We start from the raw sequence: 19,273 nt of genomic DNA, 5'->3' as shown, positions 1-19,273 counted from the left end.
GAGGGGGCGGCGACCCCAGGGGAGCTCTCCTACCTGAGCGGCCTGGCCAGGCGGCAGGTGAAAAAGCACAGCAGGCCCAAGGCCAGCACCAGGAGGAGGAAGCTGAGGACCATGGTGAGGACCATGTCCAGGGTGGGGGACAGAAAGGCCATCTTGAGGTGAAGAGTGTCGTGAGGAGTGGCCTCCACACCCTGTCCACACCTGGTTACACCAGCCCTGGACGCTCACTCCAAAGCCCTGGGTCAGTGGCCAGTGACCTGGTTTTGTCCCTAGGTTAATCTTTGGGGATTAGCCCAGGAGGGCTGAGGCAGGAGGGGACTAGCTCCCCTCCCCCAGCCCTGTCCTTTCACAACTGATGCTCACCCATCTCTGTTCACTCATCCTTCATTCCCAAACACTTGCTGAGCATCTGCTGTCTACCCAGCTCTGTTCCAGGCACTAAGGACTCAGAGGAAGGAGGACAGACAGTCTGTTCTCTTGGATGTTCTGACCGACCAGGGTAGCAAAAGCACCTACTACGTACCAGCATTGTGCTGCCACCTTGCGGGATAACAACAGCGGGAAAGGCACCCTGGGCCGGGCCACCGCCCGTTTTCCCCAGCAGCAGCGGCAGCTGTGCACCCCACTTACAAGCCCAGGAATCTGAGTCTGCACTGCACCACCCAGCGGGTGAACCCATATCCTTTCTGAGCACCAGGTGTGTGCCAGGCCCCATATGAGCTACATCCTCGTGTCCCCCTTTACAGATGAAGGTAACAGAGGCTTCGAGGTGTGATGGTGGAGCCGGACTTTGAATGCCGATCTGCCGGCCGCCACAGCTGCAACCCGAGGCCCGCCCGGGGAACCGGGATGGCACTAGCGTTGCAGGGGTGCAGCGAGACTCCAGTCAAGTCCCTGCCAGGTGTTGGCCCAAAGCTATTGGTCACCCAAGAGACTGCACACAGGCCGCAGGCAGCTGAGCTTGGGTTAAACGGCATCTCATGATGTCAGGATGATGAATGAGCGTGGTTCCCGTCTCACAGACTCGGAAACTGAGGCTCAGAGAGGCGAAGCTGCCTGACGCCCCCAGAGGCTGCAGCAAGGCCCGGCCTTTCCCTGATCTCACTTCCTGCCTCCTGCGACACCCCAGACCCAGTGGCACAATGTACCCAAGATCTGGGGAGATGTTTTTACCCTCTCGGTGCCAAGAGAAGTCCTCTGTTCCTGGCCCCAGAAAGGCCACTGAAGTCATCACCAAAACCGGAAAACCAGTCACATTCCTCTATTAAACCTTTCTCTTTCTCAATAATCCCTGCACTTGAATTGCACTAGGTCCTCACAACATGCCAGTGATAAAAGGCAGGGTGGGGATTATTAGCCACATTGAAAGTGACGTGGGGAAACCAGGGCGTGTCAGCAAAGTGCTTGAGTCAAGTGTCACACGACCAGCAAGGTGCTGGGTCGGTCTCTGCACCTCTGAGCATCCCTTTCCCATTCAGAAGAGCACCTGCGGTGTGCTGAGAATGACAGAGCTGACCTAATTTTAATCCTCACTGGCCAGTTGAGGGAATGGTCCAGGGAGTGTGGTGAAGACTACCCAGGGTCCCACAGACGGAAGGCGCTGAGCCAAGCCTTGCACAGGGACCTCCTCGGGAGTCACCCCTGCTCCCGCTCTCTCTCCTCGGGAGTCACCCCTGCTCCCGCTCTCTCTCCTCGGGAGTCACCCCTGCTCCCGCTCTCTCTCCTCGGGAGTCACCCCTGCTCCCGCTCTCTCTCCTCGGGAGTCACCCCTGCTCCCGCTCTCTCTCCTCGGGAGTCACCCCTGCTCCCGGCTCTCTCCCCTCGGGAGTCACCCCTGCTCCCACTCTCTCTCCTCGGGAGTCACCCCTGCTCCCAGCTCCAGGGTTGCTCCCAGGCCTGGAACACCCTCTAAAGCCCCGCCCCCAACCAGCCTAACAAATCGATATGAGACCAAGGGAGTTCACCTTGGGCTTCCCAGCCATACCTGGTGGGGTCAGAGGGGCAGTTATCTGTTGTTAGGGAGCCCCCAGTCCAGAGGGCAGAATCCTGGAATGTCTGGGCTAGGGAGGGTCTTTGAGCAGATTTCCCCAAAGGTACCAGACTATAAAAATCACTTGGGGTCATTGGGGACAAAGTCTTATTCCCAAGTGGTTAACCAGAAGGGATCCAGACTGGGAAGGACATGAGGAAACTTTCTGGGATGACTTAAGTGTTCTTAACAATGACTGGGAGGCAGTTAGAAGTATATATTCTGTAGGTAAAAATTCACCAAGTGGCTGGCTAATAACCCCACCCTTCCTGCCTCTTGAGGTGTTGTAAAGATCTGATAAGAATTGAGTTGCCTAACCAGGTGGTGGCACGGTGGATAGAGCGTTGGACTGGGATGTGGAGGACCCAGGTTCAAGACCCCGAGGTCGCCAGTTTGAGTGCAAGCTCATCTGGTCTGAGCAAGGCTCACCAGCTTGAGCCCAAGGTCGCTGGCTTGAGCAACAAGTCACTCGGTCTGCTGTAGCCCCCCTGGTCAAGGCACATATGAGAAAGCAATCAATGAACAACTAAGGAACTGCAACGAATAATTGATGTTTCTCATCTCTCTCCCTTCCTGTCTGTCTATCCCTATCTGTCCCTCTGACTCTCTCTGTCTCTCCCACAAGGAAAAAAAAAAAAAAGAATTGAGTTAAGGGAGTGCTAGGGGAGGCGGGAAAGGGTTTAGTTTAATGGAGTGACTGTATTCTAATTTAAGAAGAGAAGAAATTAAAGAGACATAACTCCCAAAATAAATTTGTGTTCCCCTCCCCCACCCCATACCTACTCAGAAACTCCCACGCAGGGACTGGCAAGTCCTTCTATGAGCAGATTGGCTTGGGAAACTGTGCCTTAGAGATTATCCCATTGCCCAGACAGGAAGACTGAGACCCCCCCCCCCCCCAGAAGAGGAAACACTTACCCCAGGTCTCCCAGCTCCTAATCCCCATAGACACACACTGGAAACAGTCAGAACCGGCCTGGAGCCAGCTGGGAACCAGTCCTCTGGGCTGTCAGCTGGGCCTTCTTGGCTCTTTCAAGTAGCTGTAAGGAAGTACTGAGTGCTCCCTGTGCTCTCAGTAGGTGGGTAGCTGAGGGGACTGGGATGGGGGTTGGGGGGCTCCTGCCAGACTGAATTGGGCTGCAGCAGCCACCCAGGGAGAGAGCGCTACTGAAGACCAGCCCAGGAACGTTTCGGCGCAGGGTCAGGGATGGGGACACGGAATCCTTCTCGCAGCCAAGCCCAGTGTCTCTGGCAAGCCTGGTTGGCCAGGGCTTTATTCATTCAGTGTCGGAATTTTTTATGGCGGCCGTGAAGCAACCTCTGAGTGAATGGCTCAGAAGGGAATGTGTGGTGGTCGGAGTGGGCTGCAGGTCAGACCCAAGGAGGGACGTTCCCAGAGGGCGGTGGGCCAGTTGCTGGGCCGCACAGTACAGAACTCAGACCTCTAGCTGCGAACAGCGTCCGGCAGAAAACAGACGTGGGAGTATCCAGGGAGGCTTGGTGGCAGACTGCCTGCTTCCAAGCCATTTTGTCTTTAGGGCTCTGATGAGATGCCAACTGTCCCACGAGCACTTCCAACCTCAATACCTCTGCACACTGCGTTCTCTGGTCTGGAATGTTCCCTGCTGTTCACCGATGAAGTCCTCCCACCTTGACTAAAGCTCGTTGGATTGTCCCAGCCCAGCCCAACCCAGGCAGCAATTACAACTCTTCCTCAAGTGTTCTCCCAGAACCCCAGGCGCCCACGCGGGTGCTCAAAATCTTGTTGAATTTATCAGTCTTCGTGTTGGTGTGAGCTCACAGAGAGTAGGAGCCCCTGGGCTGGCAGCACTCTGCATTGCAGGCCAGGTGGGGAGTGTCTGCAGGTGGGTGGGTGGAGGTGGCAGGGTCGATGGTGATTGGCTGCAGAGGCCGCTCAGTCTCAGCAAGAGCGATATCTGGAGCCAAGGCTCCGGGTTCAGATCCTGCCTCTGCCTGTCTTGAGCAGGGCAGTTCAGGGCCAGTAACCCCAAGCCTCTGTGCCTCAGGCCTCTTACCAGCAATGTGGGAGACTAATAGAAGCCATAGGGTGTTGCAAGGAGTACCGTATATGAGTTAATCCATGGAAAGGCTACGGCAGAGCCCAGGACAGGATCAGTGTTCAATGAGTGTTTGTCAGCAGCTGTGATTATGGGGTGGGCAGGGTGGACTGAGGGGAAAACAGGGATGAGGGATGGGGCTGAGAATGAACAGATCCTTCTCTGCCTACTCCGCCAGGCAGCCATCAGCCGACCTGCCCACCTTGGAGGCCCGCTCTAGAAACTAAGAGTTCACCTGCCTGCTGTGCACCTCTAATTGGTGGGGGATATTTGGTTAAGGGGTAGAGGTCCCAGTTCTTACAGTCAAAGGAGTCTGTCTACGTTTCCTCAGAGAACCAGATCTGTATGTCTGTTTGATACACACACACATACTTACACACTCACGTGCGATGAAACAACTCATCAGACAGTCTGACACTTTCTTTTCCTCGTGAAGAAGAGAGAGAGAGAGACCAACAGGGTCAGCTGAAGGTACCATGGAGGGGGTGGGAAGACAGCCAGGCTGGAAGGGTTGAGATGAACAGGGAGAAAGGTGCCCCCAACAGGAGGACCCGAATGGGCAAAGGCAAGGAGGCAGCCAGGAAGGATTTCAAAGTCAGGGAGGAAGACAGGAGCCCACAGCCGGTGACAGAAAACAGAGATGCAGCCTGACCGACCACAAAGGACTTTGCTCCCTGAGCTCGGCCTGGTCAGGAGCAGCCCCTTTGCAGGCCCATCTCACCTACAAACCTCGTCGCCAGCACATCTGACAGGCGAGGATGTTGAAGCCCCAATGGTCTGCCACTTGCCCGAGGCCACACAGCAGAGCTGGAATCAGAAGCCCCACGGCTCTGGGTTCTGCTGTCAAAGATTTTCTGGGGCGCCTGGACAGTCCTGATGCCACAAACTGGCTCGGAGGGCACAGGACTGAACCCAGTCAATATTCAACTGGTGGGGGGAGAGCTGGCAGCAGGGAGGCAGGGGAGGGAGATGGCAAGGCCCAGGGACACTGCGCCTGAGGTGTCCCGCATGGAGGAGGGTCACAGATGGCTGCTCCCTGGGCACAGAGGCTACCACCATTCTACATAGATGACATGCTTTGACTTGGGACTTGCAGTGGGGGGAGGAGAGGATCTCAGGCTCAAGACCTGACTCCACTTCTGGTTGGCCCAGTGACCCTAGACACACCCCTCCTCCCCACAACCTGCTACATCAGCTGGTCCTTGTGCAGGACTCTGGGCCAAGCCTGGAAACGGAGTGGGGTGGGGGTTGGGGCATGTACTGTGTTTCTCTGAGAAGTTGCCCCCCCACCACTCTGGTACTTCTTCACTCAACACCCCCACAGCAGGACGCCCTCTGGCACCAGATGTGGCTCTCCCATCCTTGTTCTCACAATTCACAATATGGGAGGCACAGAGAGGGTACATGACCTCCCCAGGGTCACACAGCACATTAGTGGGAGGGATAGGTCTCAAATTAACCAGCTAAGGATTTGGGGAGCTTCTACTGGAAGCACAAGATACTCTTCAAGGCATAGCATAGATACCAGTATCTTGGAATTCTAGACATTAATGAGTTGTGTCAACTGAAGAGAATATTTCATACTGAGACTCTTCTAGAAAAGTCCTAATTTTACTTACTTTGCCATTGTATTCTTAATAACAGCAAACGTTTTCATAGCCTTTACTATGTGCCAGGCATTGTTCTAAACATCTTACCTATATTAGCCCATTTAATCCCCACAACAACCTATGAAGACCTATGAAGTAGCAATATCATCCCCATTTTACAGAAACAGAGGCACAGAGAGGTTGGGTGGCTTGCTCAGTAAGTAAGTAAGCCAGAATTACTTGTGGATGTTCCTGTCTCCCAGAGAGAGCGTGAACTCCCAAAGCAGCAGGCAGGACCGGAAACGAACCATGCTGTTTGTCTGCAGTGTGCACAGCATGTACCTGTAGATGCATGGGTTAGCTGCAGGTGCTATTTGACTCATACTCATTGCACACTTCCCAAATGTCATTTCATTGTGTATGCATCACATCCCCTGGAGGGAGGGCTTCCCCTTATCCCTGCCCCTGCCTGAGGCCACACAGTGGAAGAGTGAACCAGAGTCACATCTAAAAATAACTGATTCCAAGTCCCTAAGCTGTGCACCTCACCTGTGGCCTGCCCTGCATCAGAAACCACTTGGGACTTGCAGTGGGGGGAGGAGAGGATCTCAGGCTCAAGACCTGACTCCACTTCTGGTTGGCCCAGTGACCCTAGACACACCCCTCCTCCCCACAACCTGCTACATCAGCTGGTCCTTGTGCAGGACACTGGAATAAGGCTCTCCCTGCATCTGGCCCCCGACGCCCCACCTACCCTGGCAGCCCTCCCCTAGTGGAAGAAGTCTTCATTCCATAGATGGGCCCCACACAGGCCTTGGAAAAGGAGGCTGAGGCAGCTCTGGACTGTGGGGAAAAGGACCATGAACTTGTAAACTGCTGGGCAGTAACCAACACAAGCAGCATCCCTGGTGGCTTGCGAATGAATGCCCTGCTTGCGTCAGAGCAGGGAGTGCACTGATGTCCCCGAAGATAGTGCTCGCTGCAGCTGGGCCCATGCCACGGATAACGGATAACGCTGTTCCTCACATTCCTAGAGAACCTTCCAGCTGGAGGTTCCTGGCGTCTATTGCATTAGATCTTATCGGTGACCCTGGAAGGTAGTGGGGCAGGGGCTGTGTCCCAAACTCCCAGACAAGAAGCCAAGGGCACACAGCTTGGCAGAGCCCTTCTTGCTTACTGGTTTCTTCACCTTGGGCATGTCACTTCAGCCCTTCTGGGCCTCAGTTTCCTCATGTGCCCAACAGGGACAATCATAATGAGTGCCTATCACTGTGCTATTGTAAGAATGAGAATTCAACAGTAAACAATGAGATAAAGGCCCAGGGTCTGGCATGTATTAAACACTCAGTAAGTGTTATCTAGTAGTAATAGTGATTACGAGTATGCTAGGCACTGTTCTAGATGCTTCACATGCATTAATTAGTCTAATTCTTACAACAACACTATGTGGTAGGTGCTATCATGGCTCCCACTGTACCAAGAAGTTAAGTAACACACAGCTATTAACAGGACACTATGAAGAGGGAAGAGGAGAAACTCTTAATGGAGCACCCACTATATGCTGGGAGCTTTTGTTCAGCTTTCTAAGAACTCAATGAGGTGGGAATTATCAGCTCAGGGTCAGAAGAGAAACCTGAAGCTCAGAAAGGGGAAGGGTGGTGCAGGGTCACAGCCATTGCGTGGGAGAGCTGGGAAGCAGGCCAGGACTGCCTGGCTTCCTATCCAGCATGCTAGCTACCCCAGCACAGTCATACGCCGACTTCTGTCACAGATGGAAGACCCAAAGTCTCAGCCACCCCAGAATCAGGAGGTCTGTGCCAGCGCCCGGCACTGCCTCATAACTGGTCCTCATGTCCAGCTGCTCCCTCCGTCCGGGGGCCAGCTCTTCCTGGGCTATCACGTGACGGCAGCCTCCTTGGGACTTGACATATCTGGACAAAGTACTCCTTCTGTAAAGGGAGGACTTCAGTCACATTGGTCCCCAACCTCCCAGGTCAGACCCTCTGGGCTTCTAATTCGGCAGCATGGAGAGGCTGAATACTCAAAGGGCTGTGACCTCATTTGTAAATCACGGATAATTACCGCCATTCTGCCTCCAATATCGGTTTTTCAGGGGGGGGGGCAGGGAGGAACTTTGCACACTAATGTGCTAGGCAGATGTTTCTGTGGCTTTCCACGGCTCCCTCTCTGGTGACTGCAGTGATATGCTGTCATTTTTGGCCACTCAGAATCCTTCCTCCTTCCTAAGACCATGACAGTTTCCTTTGGAAAGCGGCTCTCCTCCTCTTCCAGCTAGTGGGGCAGGTGGGACAGATCCCAGCCCCGCAGTTCCACATGGGTCCTGACTGTCTTGAGCTGGAAGACTTGCTCCACCTACATGGTGTGCTGTGAGGGTGTGTGAAGACTGAATAGAGAGACGCTAAATAGAGAATCTGAGTCTTTGGTGACATTGTTTGAGCCCCTTGGTGCAACCACACCGGAAGCCTACCTGTAAGCATCAGTTACACAAGTTCCTTAATTCCCCTTATTGTTTGCTTTTCAGCTGGACTTTCGGTTACTTGAAACATGGAGTCTGACCTCAGGACTCCTATTCAGTTTTTCCCAGCCATCGTAAGTAAGCACACCACGTCATACTCAGCCAGTTGTTCCTACCCAAGAACAAATCTTGCAAACAAGCTTAGGATGGGTCAATAAGTTTCAAGTGCATGGTAAAATAAGAGTCCCACAGAATACAAATTAGGTTTTCTTCTCGCAATCTATAAACTTGTAGAAATACAGGAAGTCCTTGGGTGGGATTTGCTTAATGTCCCTAAACTGTGTGGGACTCAGACCCTCTCCTCCCAACAGATTGCTGTCAGTTGAGTTTAACAACTCTGATCAGTAGGTTCCAAGTGCCAACTGCGTGCCTGGCCCTGTGCTAGGGACCGCAGGTGCGAGCTCTGCCTTCCAGGCAGTTCAGTCTAGTGACGATGAGTCATCTTACGCATTTTTACTGGGTTTTGCACAAAAGCCCTAGGAAGTTAGTCTGCTGGGGAATACTTCTGCACCAATTTCACAAAGAAGGAAACAGAGCTCAGAGAGGCAAAGTGACTTACCCAAGGTCCCTCTGCTAAAGAGGGCCAGGGTCAGGCCATGCCCCTCGATCTACCTGGGTCCAAACCTAGTACCTTACAGGGCTCACCTCCTGCCGACTGTGGCCAGAGAGGGACCAGGTACTGTCCTGAAATCCAGGCGCTGAATGCTTTCATGGGCAGCTCTTGGCACCCCAAACGGCCTGTCCTGGACTCTCTCGTGCTGCTGCCCTCCATCTTGAAGATCCAGCTGACACTGACTCAACATTCCCTATGCACTTGGACCTTCCCTATATGTTATTCAACAACTATTTGTTTGACCACTGTTATCTGAACACCTACTGTCTGCCAGGCTGTTCTAGATGCTGAACAAAACAGGCCAATTTGTTGTCTGCTGGTGGGGACAGCAGACAACAAAAAGGAAAATCAATGGAATGCCAGGCGGTGGTAAGCTTCATGGAGAAAAAAAAAGAAGGCAAGGAGGAAAACGGGGAGGAGAGGTGGTGTTTACAGTTTCAAATAGACAGGTCAGAGAAGATCTCACCAAACTCATCCTGCTGTAGCCTTGCAGGAATCCCAGGCAGCTGAGAATGTGATTTCCAAATGGCAGATAAGGAAATTAAAGTTTCAAGATTGGCCCTGGCTGGGTGGCTCAATGGACACAGCACTATCCTGGAACGCCAAGGTCATAGGTTCAATCCCTGGTCAGGGCACATATGAGAAGCAGCCAATGAGTGCACAACTAGATTGAGCAACTAAGTAGAACGAGTTGATGGCTTCTCTCTCTCTCCCCTTTCCTCCTCTCCCCTTCTTCTCTTTCTCTCTCTTTCTCAAATCAATGGAAAAGTTTTAAAATAATAATAACAATCAAGTTTCAGGATTAAATCTCAAGCCCACACATGCCCATCTAACCAGCTATGGAACTGAGATTATGGCTCAGGGCTGCCCATTTCCCGTGTGCCCTCTCCCCTGACTGTGCCAATGGTAGTAGGAGCCCTCTTGCAGATAAGGAAACTCTGAGAGGTGAAGCCATGTGCTCAGACCCACAGGGGGGACACGGCAGGGCTGGGGTGCAGCCCCAGTGCTGCACTCTGGAACTGCCTCTTGGCAACACCCACATCTGCTTTGCAGGCCTCCCTCTCCAGCTCAGCTCTGGGCTTATTGAAACTCGATCCCCCTCTTTGCTGACTCCATGTCCTCCAAGAGTCCTCCTCCCTCTCCCAGAGCCCCTTTGGCTTTCTATCCCAGGTCGTACGAGCCCCTGATTGTCCAATCGACCCTTGTCCTGCCTCTTTAGTAAACTGCTGGCTCATCACCAAACCTGCATGTGCATGCAACCTGCAACAGACATCTTGTGTGCGGCCCAGGGTGGGCAGGCAGCTGGAGTGCACGTACAAGGGGGTAGGTACCTTCCCACTGAGCTTTCCCATCTGAATTTGTTCCGAATTCCCCAAACCCCAGCCTAATCATTCTGAACACTGTGGCGTAGTAGAAAGACCTTGGCCATGAAGAAGGTGATCATGGGTTAAGTCCTGGCCATGCAGCTTTGAATGTAACCTTACACCTGGAGCTGCAGGTTCTTTATTTGTAAGAACACTACTAGTCATCCCTATCTTGCAAGGTTGTTAGAAAGATAAAAGGCAATCGAGAGTATCTGTCAAGAGATAAAATTTAATAGACAGTGTATTGGGAAAACACTTAGCAGAGCCAGGCAGCCAAACATCAAGAGTTTGTTGAACTGAATGGAGAAGTCTGTGTAATGGTGCACAGCCACCAGCAGCAGGACAATAGCTGCATTCACTGCGATGCTACACTCCGAGGTAGGCACTGTTAGTATCCACCCAATTTTACACAGGAGGAAAAGACACAGGGAGGTTAAGTCACTTGCCTACAGTCACATAGCAGGCAAGTGGCAGGGATTATCAACCCAAATTGTCCAACTCCAAAGTATAATAAGCTCTTAACCATCATGCTAGGCTAGTAAGCTGAGGCTTCGCAAGTTGAAACTGCTCATTGAAATAGTGGTTAAGTGCTGACCCAGGAGCAGATCATGGCCAGTCCCACACCAGAACCTTTGTTCTTAACCACCCACCAGCTTGTCAGAGCTAATAGGGACTATAGGAATGATCTAGCCCTACCCAACACTCTCTTTTTACCCCCCACCCCCAGCAGGAGCCTGAGGTCCAGAGAGGTAGTGTGAACCATCCAAAGTCACAGAGCCAGTTAGTTGAAGAATCAGAGCAAGCACCCTGGTTTCCTAATTCCAGAACCCCATGCCATTGCTGAGTATCACACTGACCACAAAGGGCCATCAGGAAAAGAGTCTTGAGGTTGCACAAGAATTTTCCCAGAAGTAGAGGAAAGGCCGTCTAAGCAGAGGGAACAGCCCACGCTAACATCTAGGGGCCCTGAATATGGAGCTGTAAGGTGTGTGCAAATGTTGGGGCAAGGCAAACAGAGGATGAGGCTGCTTTTTCCATATTGAATTATTTCCACCCGATTTCTTTAACACTTGTTGTTTTATGTTGCTAATATCTTTCCTTCCTTCTCTTGCACATTTCTAAAGCTTATTGAAAAGTCTTGGTCCACGGGTTCTAATGTCGCCAACTCCAGTGCTATCTTTAATCAGTTTGCTGGTTTTCTTTTGAAGTCCCTGTGCTCTGGCGACAATGCGGTGCACATGGGCGCCGCACACACTCTGCCCTAAAACTAACAGGAAGGGAAGATGAAGAAATATGGCTCCTGGGCCTTCTTCCCCAAAGTAATAATAGAGCAAAATGTCACAAAATCTAGGAGATTATGGGGAGAACAGAACCTCCTGGGAGACGGAAGGGGTTTTTATACTGGTGAGTGTGGGATGGGAGGGGCGCTGCTGCCAGGAGAGGGGGCAGGGCATAGTCTCCAGGGTGGTGGAGAGGATGGCAGGGAAGAATACAGGGGTGGGTTTCTGCTCTTGCCTCTGCACCAAGCCTTCCAGTAACCACCGCCTCCCGGAACCCCACACACCCGCTGCCCTGAGCCAGTGCTCTCACTGGGCAGCTGGGCAATCAGCTGCCCAGGCAGATGGCACAAGTGTCTGCTGGAGTAACTTCAGGGCAGTGCAGCAGGCAGCGTGGAGTGGCAGGAATCATGACTTCAGGCCTCCACAGTCACCCTGCTGCCCACCCCTTCCCAGCCTCCAGTTTGGCAGCTTCTGACCTGGGCTGACAGCCCCCTCCCCTGGCGGCTTCTTCCTGGGGTGCTGACCAGGAGGCGCAATTCTGTGGAGTTAGTTCCTTGGGGGCTTTTCCTGGGGTGGGGGATAAGTGGTGATGCCTAACCCAGTGAGGAACTGTGTGTTTCTGGTGCCCGGAGGGGTCTCCACTCTGGGCCTGTCATCTCCTTGGGCTCAGTGCTGACGGAGACTGGGGGCAGGCTTAGCTTCTTACCAGCACCAGAGAGAAGAGCTGAGGACTCCCCAAGAAATGAGCTCCTGGGTTAAAAAAAAAAAAGACAGGAAATCCAAGGAGCACAATGGCTTCAAAGGAATAAACTGATTAGAGATACCACTGGACTCAGCTATATTCAACAAATGGACGGAGAATTTAAAGACGCCATTAGAAACACTCAAAAGAAATGAGGCAAGATATCAGCGATACGAAACTGAATGAGAAAGTATTAAAGCACCCAAACGGAAACATTCTATATGAGCAACCAGGTGAAGTAACAAACACAATAGGCAGAGTGGACATGGCAACTGAGGGATGAGACAGGAAACGGGGACACCAGGAGGAGGAGCACTTCCAGGAGGAAGCCAGGAAGGGTTAAGAAACAGATAATATGAAAAGAAAGGGTTGAACATCAGTTAAAAGATAAGACATCAACTCCCCCATCAATTTGAAATGGATTCATAAACCATCTATTTGAAATGGATCATAAACTAAATTATATTTTATTTTATTATTATTATTTTTTTTTTTTTCCGAAGCTGGAAACGGGGACAGTCAGACAGACTCCCGCATGCGCCCCACCGGGATCCACCCTGCACGCCCACCAGGGGGCGATGCTCTGCCCACCAGGGGGCGATGCTCTGCCCCTCCAGGGCGTCACTCTGTTGTGACCAGAGCCACTCCAGCGCCTGGGGCAGAGGCCAAGGAGCCATCCCCAGTGCCTGGGCCATCCTTGCTCCAATGGAGCCTCGCTGCGGGAGGGGAAGAGAGGGACAGAGAGGAAGGAGAGGGGGAGGGGTGGAGAAGCAGATGGGCGCTTCTCCTGTGTGCCCTGGCCGGGAATCGAACCCGGGACCCCTGCACGCCAGGCTGATGCTCTACCACTGAGCCAACCGGCCAGGGCCATAAACTAAATTATAAAACCAGCCTCATAAAGCTTCTAGAAGAAAGCATAAGAGTATATCTTCACGACTTTGGGGTAGGCAAGAAGTCCCAATTTCATAAAAGAATAAACAGAAAAACTAGACTTTGCCAAAATTTGAAATTTCTGCCCATCAAAAGATACCATTATGAAACTGAACGGACAGGACACATAACAGAAAAGGATATGCATAGTACACATAGCTGACAAAAGATGTGCATCCAATAAATAAAGACCTCTTAACTTGACAATAAAATGACTAACAAATTATCTCGTTTACCCAAATTTTTCTAGTGAACAGTAAAAGAGAAAATATTAACAACTAATTTTATAAGCCCATTATAATTGCAATTCCAAAGCAGAAAAGTACAACATAAAAAGTGAAGATTAGAGGCACATTTTATTCATGCAAATTGACAGAATTCTAAAGATAAGACCATAACCAAATACTATAGATATATATATATATATATATATATATAAAAGCCGTTGACACACGATGGATCTCATTGAATCCTCAAGTCTTTTAAGCTAGAAAGCATTACAGCAGTCTCTCCTTACCTGTGGTTTTGTTTCCCAAGATTTTAGTTACCTGGGGTCCTCTCCAGTTCAAAAATATTAAATGGAAAATTCCAGAAATAAATAATTCATAAGCCCTGGCCGGTTGGCTCAGTGGTAGAGCGTCAGCCTGGCGTGCAGAAGTCCTGGGTTCGATTCCCGGCCAGGGCACACAGGAGAAGCGCCCATCTGCTTCTCCACCCCTCCCCCTCTCCTTCCTCTGTCTCTCTGTTCCCCTCCCGCAGCCAAGGCTCCATTGGAGCAAAGATGGCCCGGGCGCTGGGGATGGCTCCTTGGCCTCTGCCCCAGGCGCTAGAGTGGCTCTGGTCGCAACAGAGCGATGCCCCAGAGGGGCAGAGCATCACCCCCTGGTGGGCAGAGCGTCGCCCCCTGGTGGGCGTGCCGGGTGGATCCCGGTCGGGCACATGCGGGAGTCTGTCTGACTGTCTCTCCCCGTTTCCAGCTTCAGAAAAATAAATTAAAAACAAAACAAAACAAAACAAAAAACAAGTCTTAAAAAATTCATAAGTTTTAAGTTGTGCACCATTCCGAGGAGTGTGATGAGATCTCACGCCGTCCCACCCCATCCTGCCCAGAACATGAATTATCCCTTTGTCCACTTTCTGACCCACGTGTTTCTTGTTGCCACCTCAGTTATCAGATGGCCTATAGCGGTGTCACAGCATTTGTGTTCAAACAACCCTTCTTTTACTTTCTGACGGCCCCAAAGCACAACAGTAGTGATGCCGGCAACTCACATACACCAAAGAGAAGCCGGAAGGTGAATCCGTTGATGAAAAGGTGAGCACAGGACAATAAGATATTTTTAGAGAGAGTCCACATCCACATAACTTTTACAACAGTATACTGTTATAAGTGTTCTACTTTATTATTAGTTATTGTTGTTCATCTCTTACTGTGCCTGATGTAAAATTTAAACTTTATCATAGATATTTAGCACTATCCACAGTGTCAGGCGTGCACTGGGTGGGGGGTGGGGGTCTTAGAATGTAATCGCTGTGGGTAAAGAAGGGCCACTGTAGTACCAGCCCCATTCTTAGAGTAAACTGTGTGCAGTCACTTGGCCAGGGTCAATCGTGAAGAACCCAGGTCTGCCTGACCAGGCGGTGGCGCAGTGGATAGAGTGTGGACCTGGGACGCAGAGGACCTAGGTTCAAAACCCCAAGGTTGCCAGCCTGAGCAACGGGATCATCCTGCTTGAGTGCGGGCTCACCAGCTTGAGCGTGGGGCCGCTGGCTTGGGCACGGGATCATTGACATAACCCCATGGTTGCTGGTTTGAGCCCAAAGGTCACTGGCTTGAAGCCCAAGGTCACTGGCTCGGCTGAGTCCCCCGGTCAAGGCACATACATATAAGAACCAATCAATGAACAACTTAGATGCTGCAACTACAAGTTGATGCTTCTCATCTCTTTCCCTTCCTGTCTGTCTGTCCCTATCTGTCTAACCCTCTCTCCTTTGCTATAAAATAAATAAAATAAAATGGTAAAATTAAAAAAGAACCCAGGTCTGAATGACCCTTAACCAGGTCCCTGAGCCTCACTTTCCTCCTGTCAAACTAGGCAGGTTATGTGACTTTCTTGCAAACAGTAAGTGATTAATAAAGGTCCGCTTTAATTCAAAGGGGCTTTGAGGGCATATTGGAGAGAAACTGATTGATGGCTAGGAAACTGATTGGTGGCTAGATCCTACTGCCTCCTACTGTGACCTTGAGAGGCAGGTTCCTTTTCCTCTCTGGGCCTCAGCCACCCTGTCTGTATGTACCTAAAGAGGGCTGGCGTGCCAAGCCCTGAAGGCCATTCTGACCCAAACTGTTTTTAAGGGGCCATCCAACAAACCGGAGGTCACCCAACCCCTTACTTGTCCTGCTGCTTCCCCCTACCCCCAACCCCCTCATTCTTTCAGAGCCAATCGATGTCTATAAACTGGGGGTCCTGCCCATCTTTCTGACATCATCTCCTGGCCCCGCCCCTCACCACTCAGACCGTCTGTGCCCCCCCACTTGGGATTTCAGCACTGGCTGTTACCTTGTCAGGAACGCTTGCTTGGCTCACTCCCTCTCGTTTTTCAAGTTCAAAGGCCAAGTTCTCTGAGTCCTTCCCTGCCCGCGCCGGGTGAAGAAGTTCCCACTGCAGCCCGGTCCCTCACAATTTCACAACCCTGTTTATTTTCTCCACAGTGCTCGTCACTGCCTGAAATTTACTTAGTAACTTGACAGTCAGTGGAGCTCTTTGAGTACAATAGAGCTCCCGGAAGAAAGACTGTGCTGTCCACTGCTGTATCCCCAGCTCCTGAAACCACACCTGCTACAGACCATGCTCAGTAAACATTTGTTGGGGAAAAAAGAATAAACAAGACTGAATGCCAATTCCTCCAGAAATCCTCTGTGGTCATTCTGCCCAAGGCATGGTTCGGGGGCCTCCTCTGCTCCCAAGCTCTTGCATTTTCCCTTGCCCTACACCACCCGGGACTCTGTACGGGTCTGCTGACACAACCGGCTCCCCACACACTGATTCTCTCTGAACGCCAAAACTGGGCCAGATTCACCTGTGAATTCCAGCACCTAGAAATGTTTGGCGAATGAATGTATGAAAGTGCTCTTCACTTACCTCTCCCCCTCCCTGACTGGTTTCTCCTTTTTCACCTTGACAGGTGCCAAGAAACCAAGTGAGCTGACCAGAAAGGCCACTCTGGCAGGAACTTCCTTGAACAGGGGAAGCCCCTTTCTTCTTCCACCAGGAGCCACTCTGGGCAGTGAGGGGACAATGCCTGAGGCCAGCGCTGCTTTTGTCACAGGAATCATCTGGGTCCTGGCCCAGCAAAGCCAGTAAGTGTTTCCCCCATATTTCGCCCTCGCTGACGGAAGGAGGAGGTTGGCAGGCCTGCCTCGGAGCCCCAGCTAGCGGCCTCGCGCAGCTGAGCTCTGCCTGGCCAGGGGCCAGTCGGGAAACACTCGATTATTCAAATCATGTAGCTACCCAACTGGAAAGGATCTGCTCCTCCGCTCCTCCGAAAGGGGAAGTGAGGCAGGCAGGCCAGCGCAGGGATCTGGGTGTTGAAGGAGGAAATTTCAGAGCCAAGTTGTCACACAAGCCAACCCACCCCAGGAAGACACTGGAAGCCGGAGATAGAAACCCAGGAGGGTCAGGCCCAAGGCCAGAGTCCGCCACGAAGGTTTCTGAGCTAGCAGCTGCTTCTCAGGCTAATTGCACTGGCCTCCCCCTGACCCTGGTCCTGGAGACACCAGGACTGTCCCCTGTGCTCCCCGCCTCCATCTCTCCCTTACCCCAGGAATCGCACAGGGGACAGATAAACTCTGCACTTCTCAGCTCAGGGGCCAGGAAGTGTCACGTAGGCAATTCCGGCCTCATATCACCTCCCCGGGTCAGGTTCCGGAAAACCATCAGGTTCAAGAAGAGTTTACACATCTGGCTTGCAGAGATTTATCTAATGAAATGATTGCGGGCCCATACTCTGGAGCCAGGCTGCCCAGGTTCAAGTTCTGGCTTCATCACTTATGACCCACACGACCTTGGGCAATTCCCTTCCCTTTTCTGGGCTTCTATTCACCTGTAAAAACAGGGATAAAAGAACTAAAATAAAAAAAGAACTAAATAAAAAAGGGTATGGAAAACACTGGCTTAGCAGGCCACATGGAGTGATTCAGTGAATGACAACTGTTACTATTGTTGAACAAATTAAGATTGTCTGAAGCCTGGCCTGGATGTCTGGACCAGACATCCCCAAGACAGATACATCCTCTTCACCAGAGCCGAGACCATTCTACTCAGCAGACTGGGAGGCAGAGGGGAAAAACTCCAGGCTCTGAGTTCAAATCCCAGCTCCACCACCCACCGGCTCTGCAAACCTGGGCAAGTTACTTAACCACACTGAGCGCCATTTCTGCCTCTGTGTACTCTAGATCACAGCAGTATCTCCCTCAAAGCTGTCATATTTCTTCCCCATCTGAAGGGGTTGCCGGTCTGTGTTGCTAGGCAGTGCCAGGGAGTTAGGGAGCTGACCCAGACCAGGACTGCCCCTGACATGGGCGAGGTGACAGACAGGTTTCCCTTCCTGGAAACCTCCATCTGGGCCCAGCCTCAGGGTGTGCTAAGTAGTCATTCAGTAACCATATATGTATTAAGTATATACTGTGCACTGAGAAGCACAGTGCATATATATAGATTTGTTACTCTACATACAGCCATTGCTATTACTGTTATTAAAGAGATTACGGTTTGGCACTGAGGGTACATCTGTGAACAAAACAAAAAGTCTGGTCTGAAATATGACGTTGGAGGAACCTATACCTGAATAAGGGCCTGAGCCATCAATAGAGAAGCTGGCTGTCCTGCTGCCAATCACTAGCAAACCATTCAGGAGCTGGTGTCATCAGTAGGGAGATAAAGACAACAGTGGGGATCTGGGGGCGGGACAGCCAGGTTCAGTCTGGGGTGGCTCAGGTGTCAAAGCCAGCAGGACAGCCCTCACAGGTTTCCCCACGGTAACCAAGCCCTGCTGGGCTGAGGAAAGCCTGGCCAGGGGTGGCAGCCTTTCACTCTCGCTGGGACATTCAACACTTGTGACCTGGTTAGACACTGGAATGTCCGAATGATTCAGACGGGCTTCCTGCCCTCCAGGAACTCCTCCTCAGAGCCAGGCATTACGTGGATAATCAGACTACAAAGAATTCAAGAATTCTGAGCAATATCTAGAAAAGCAGCTTTGATGCCAACTGGCAACGTGGGCAGGGAGAGCCCTGCAGGGGTGGGGACAGCAGGAAAAAGGCAAAGATGTAAGAGGCCGGGGACACAAGATAGATCTTAGCCTGGGATTCTGACTTGAGTTTGAGGACTGGTTTTGCCATTGGTTTGACCTGAGCCTCAGTGTCCCCTTTCGCAGAAGGAAGATAATACTTGGGCTGTTGTCATGAATAAGAAAGGACTTTAAAAACTGAAAAGTATGAGCCCTGGCCGGTTGGCTCAGTGGTAGAGCGTCAGCCTGGCGTGCAGAAGTCCTGGGTTTGATTCCCGGCCAGGGCACACAGGAGAAGCGCCTATCTGCTTCTCCACCCCTCCCCCTCTCCTTCCTCTCTGTCTCTCTCTTCCCCTTCTGCAGCGAGACTCCATTGGAGCAAAGATGGCCCGGGCGCTGGGGATGGCTCCTTGGCCTCTGCCCCAGGCGCTAGAGTGGCTCTGGTCGCAACAGAGCGACGCCCCAGAGGGGCAGAGCATCACCCCCTGGTGGGCAGAGCGTCGCCCCCTGGTGGACGTGCCGGGTGGATACCCGTCGGGCGCATGCGGGATTCTGTCTGACTGTCTCTCCCCGTTTCCGGCTACAGAAAAATACAAAAAAACCAAACAAACAAACAAAAAAAAAACCCAAAAAACCTGAAAAGTATGATAGAAGCCTGGAAACTGATGTTGGGAGTATTAAAGTGACTCGTCCAGGGTTACATGGCTGATTAAAACAGGAACTAGAATTGGTCCATCTGGGATGGGGTACAAGCCCAATACCACATCAGCCCCAACATTCCCGCCCCAGGCGCCTCTGGGCCATCTAGAATGCTCAGCAAGGC

The 19,273-nt window shown here is 51.7% G+C and overlaps 1 protein-coding gene across 6 annotated transcripts in view; it reads right to left on the bottom strand.

Annotated features, from left to right (window-relative positions):
• Positions 1 to 19,273, bottom strand: part of ALPL (alkaline phosphatase, biomineralization associated) — a 56,019-nt gene that overhangs the window by 26,491 nt on the left and 10,255 nt on the right. The window contains exon 1 of one of the 6 annotated variants that reach the window (XM_066375334.1): positions 16,305 to 16,322. The exons of 2 other annotated variants lie outside the window; for them this stretch is intronic. The gene's annotated coding sequence lies outside the window, so the exon portion shown is untranslated. Of the gene's footprint in view, positions 1 to 33; positions 240 to 4,836; positions 4,856 to 15,722; positions 15,743 to 16,304; positions 16,323 to 19,273 lie in introns of those variants that run through there. 3 more of the 6 variants (XM_066375332.1, XM_066375333.1, XM_066375335.1) reach the window with 3 other exon arrangements.

The sequence above is a fragment of the Saccopteryx leptura genome, chromosome 3 (assembly GCF_036850995.1).
Source record: "Saccopteryx leptura isolate mSacLep1 chromosome 3, mSacLep1_pri_phased_curated, whole genome shotgun sequence".
In the NCBI taxonomy this organism is placed as follows: domain Eukaryota; kingdom Metazoa; phylum Chordata; class Mammalia; order Chiroptera; family Emballonuridae; genus Saccopteryx; species Saccopteryx leptura.
Note: the sequence above shows the minus strand (reverse complement) of the source record. Positions and strands in the feature narration are given on the sequence as shown.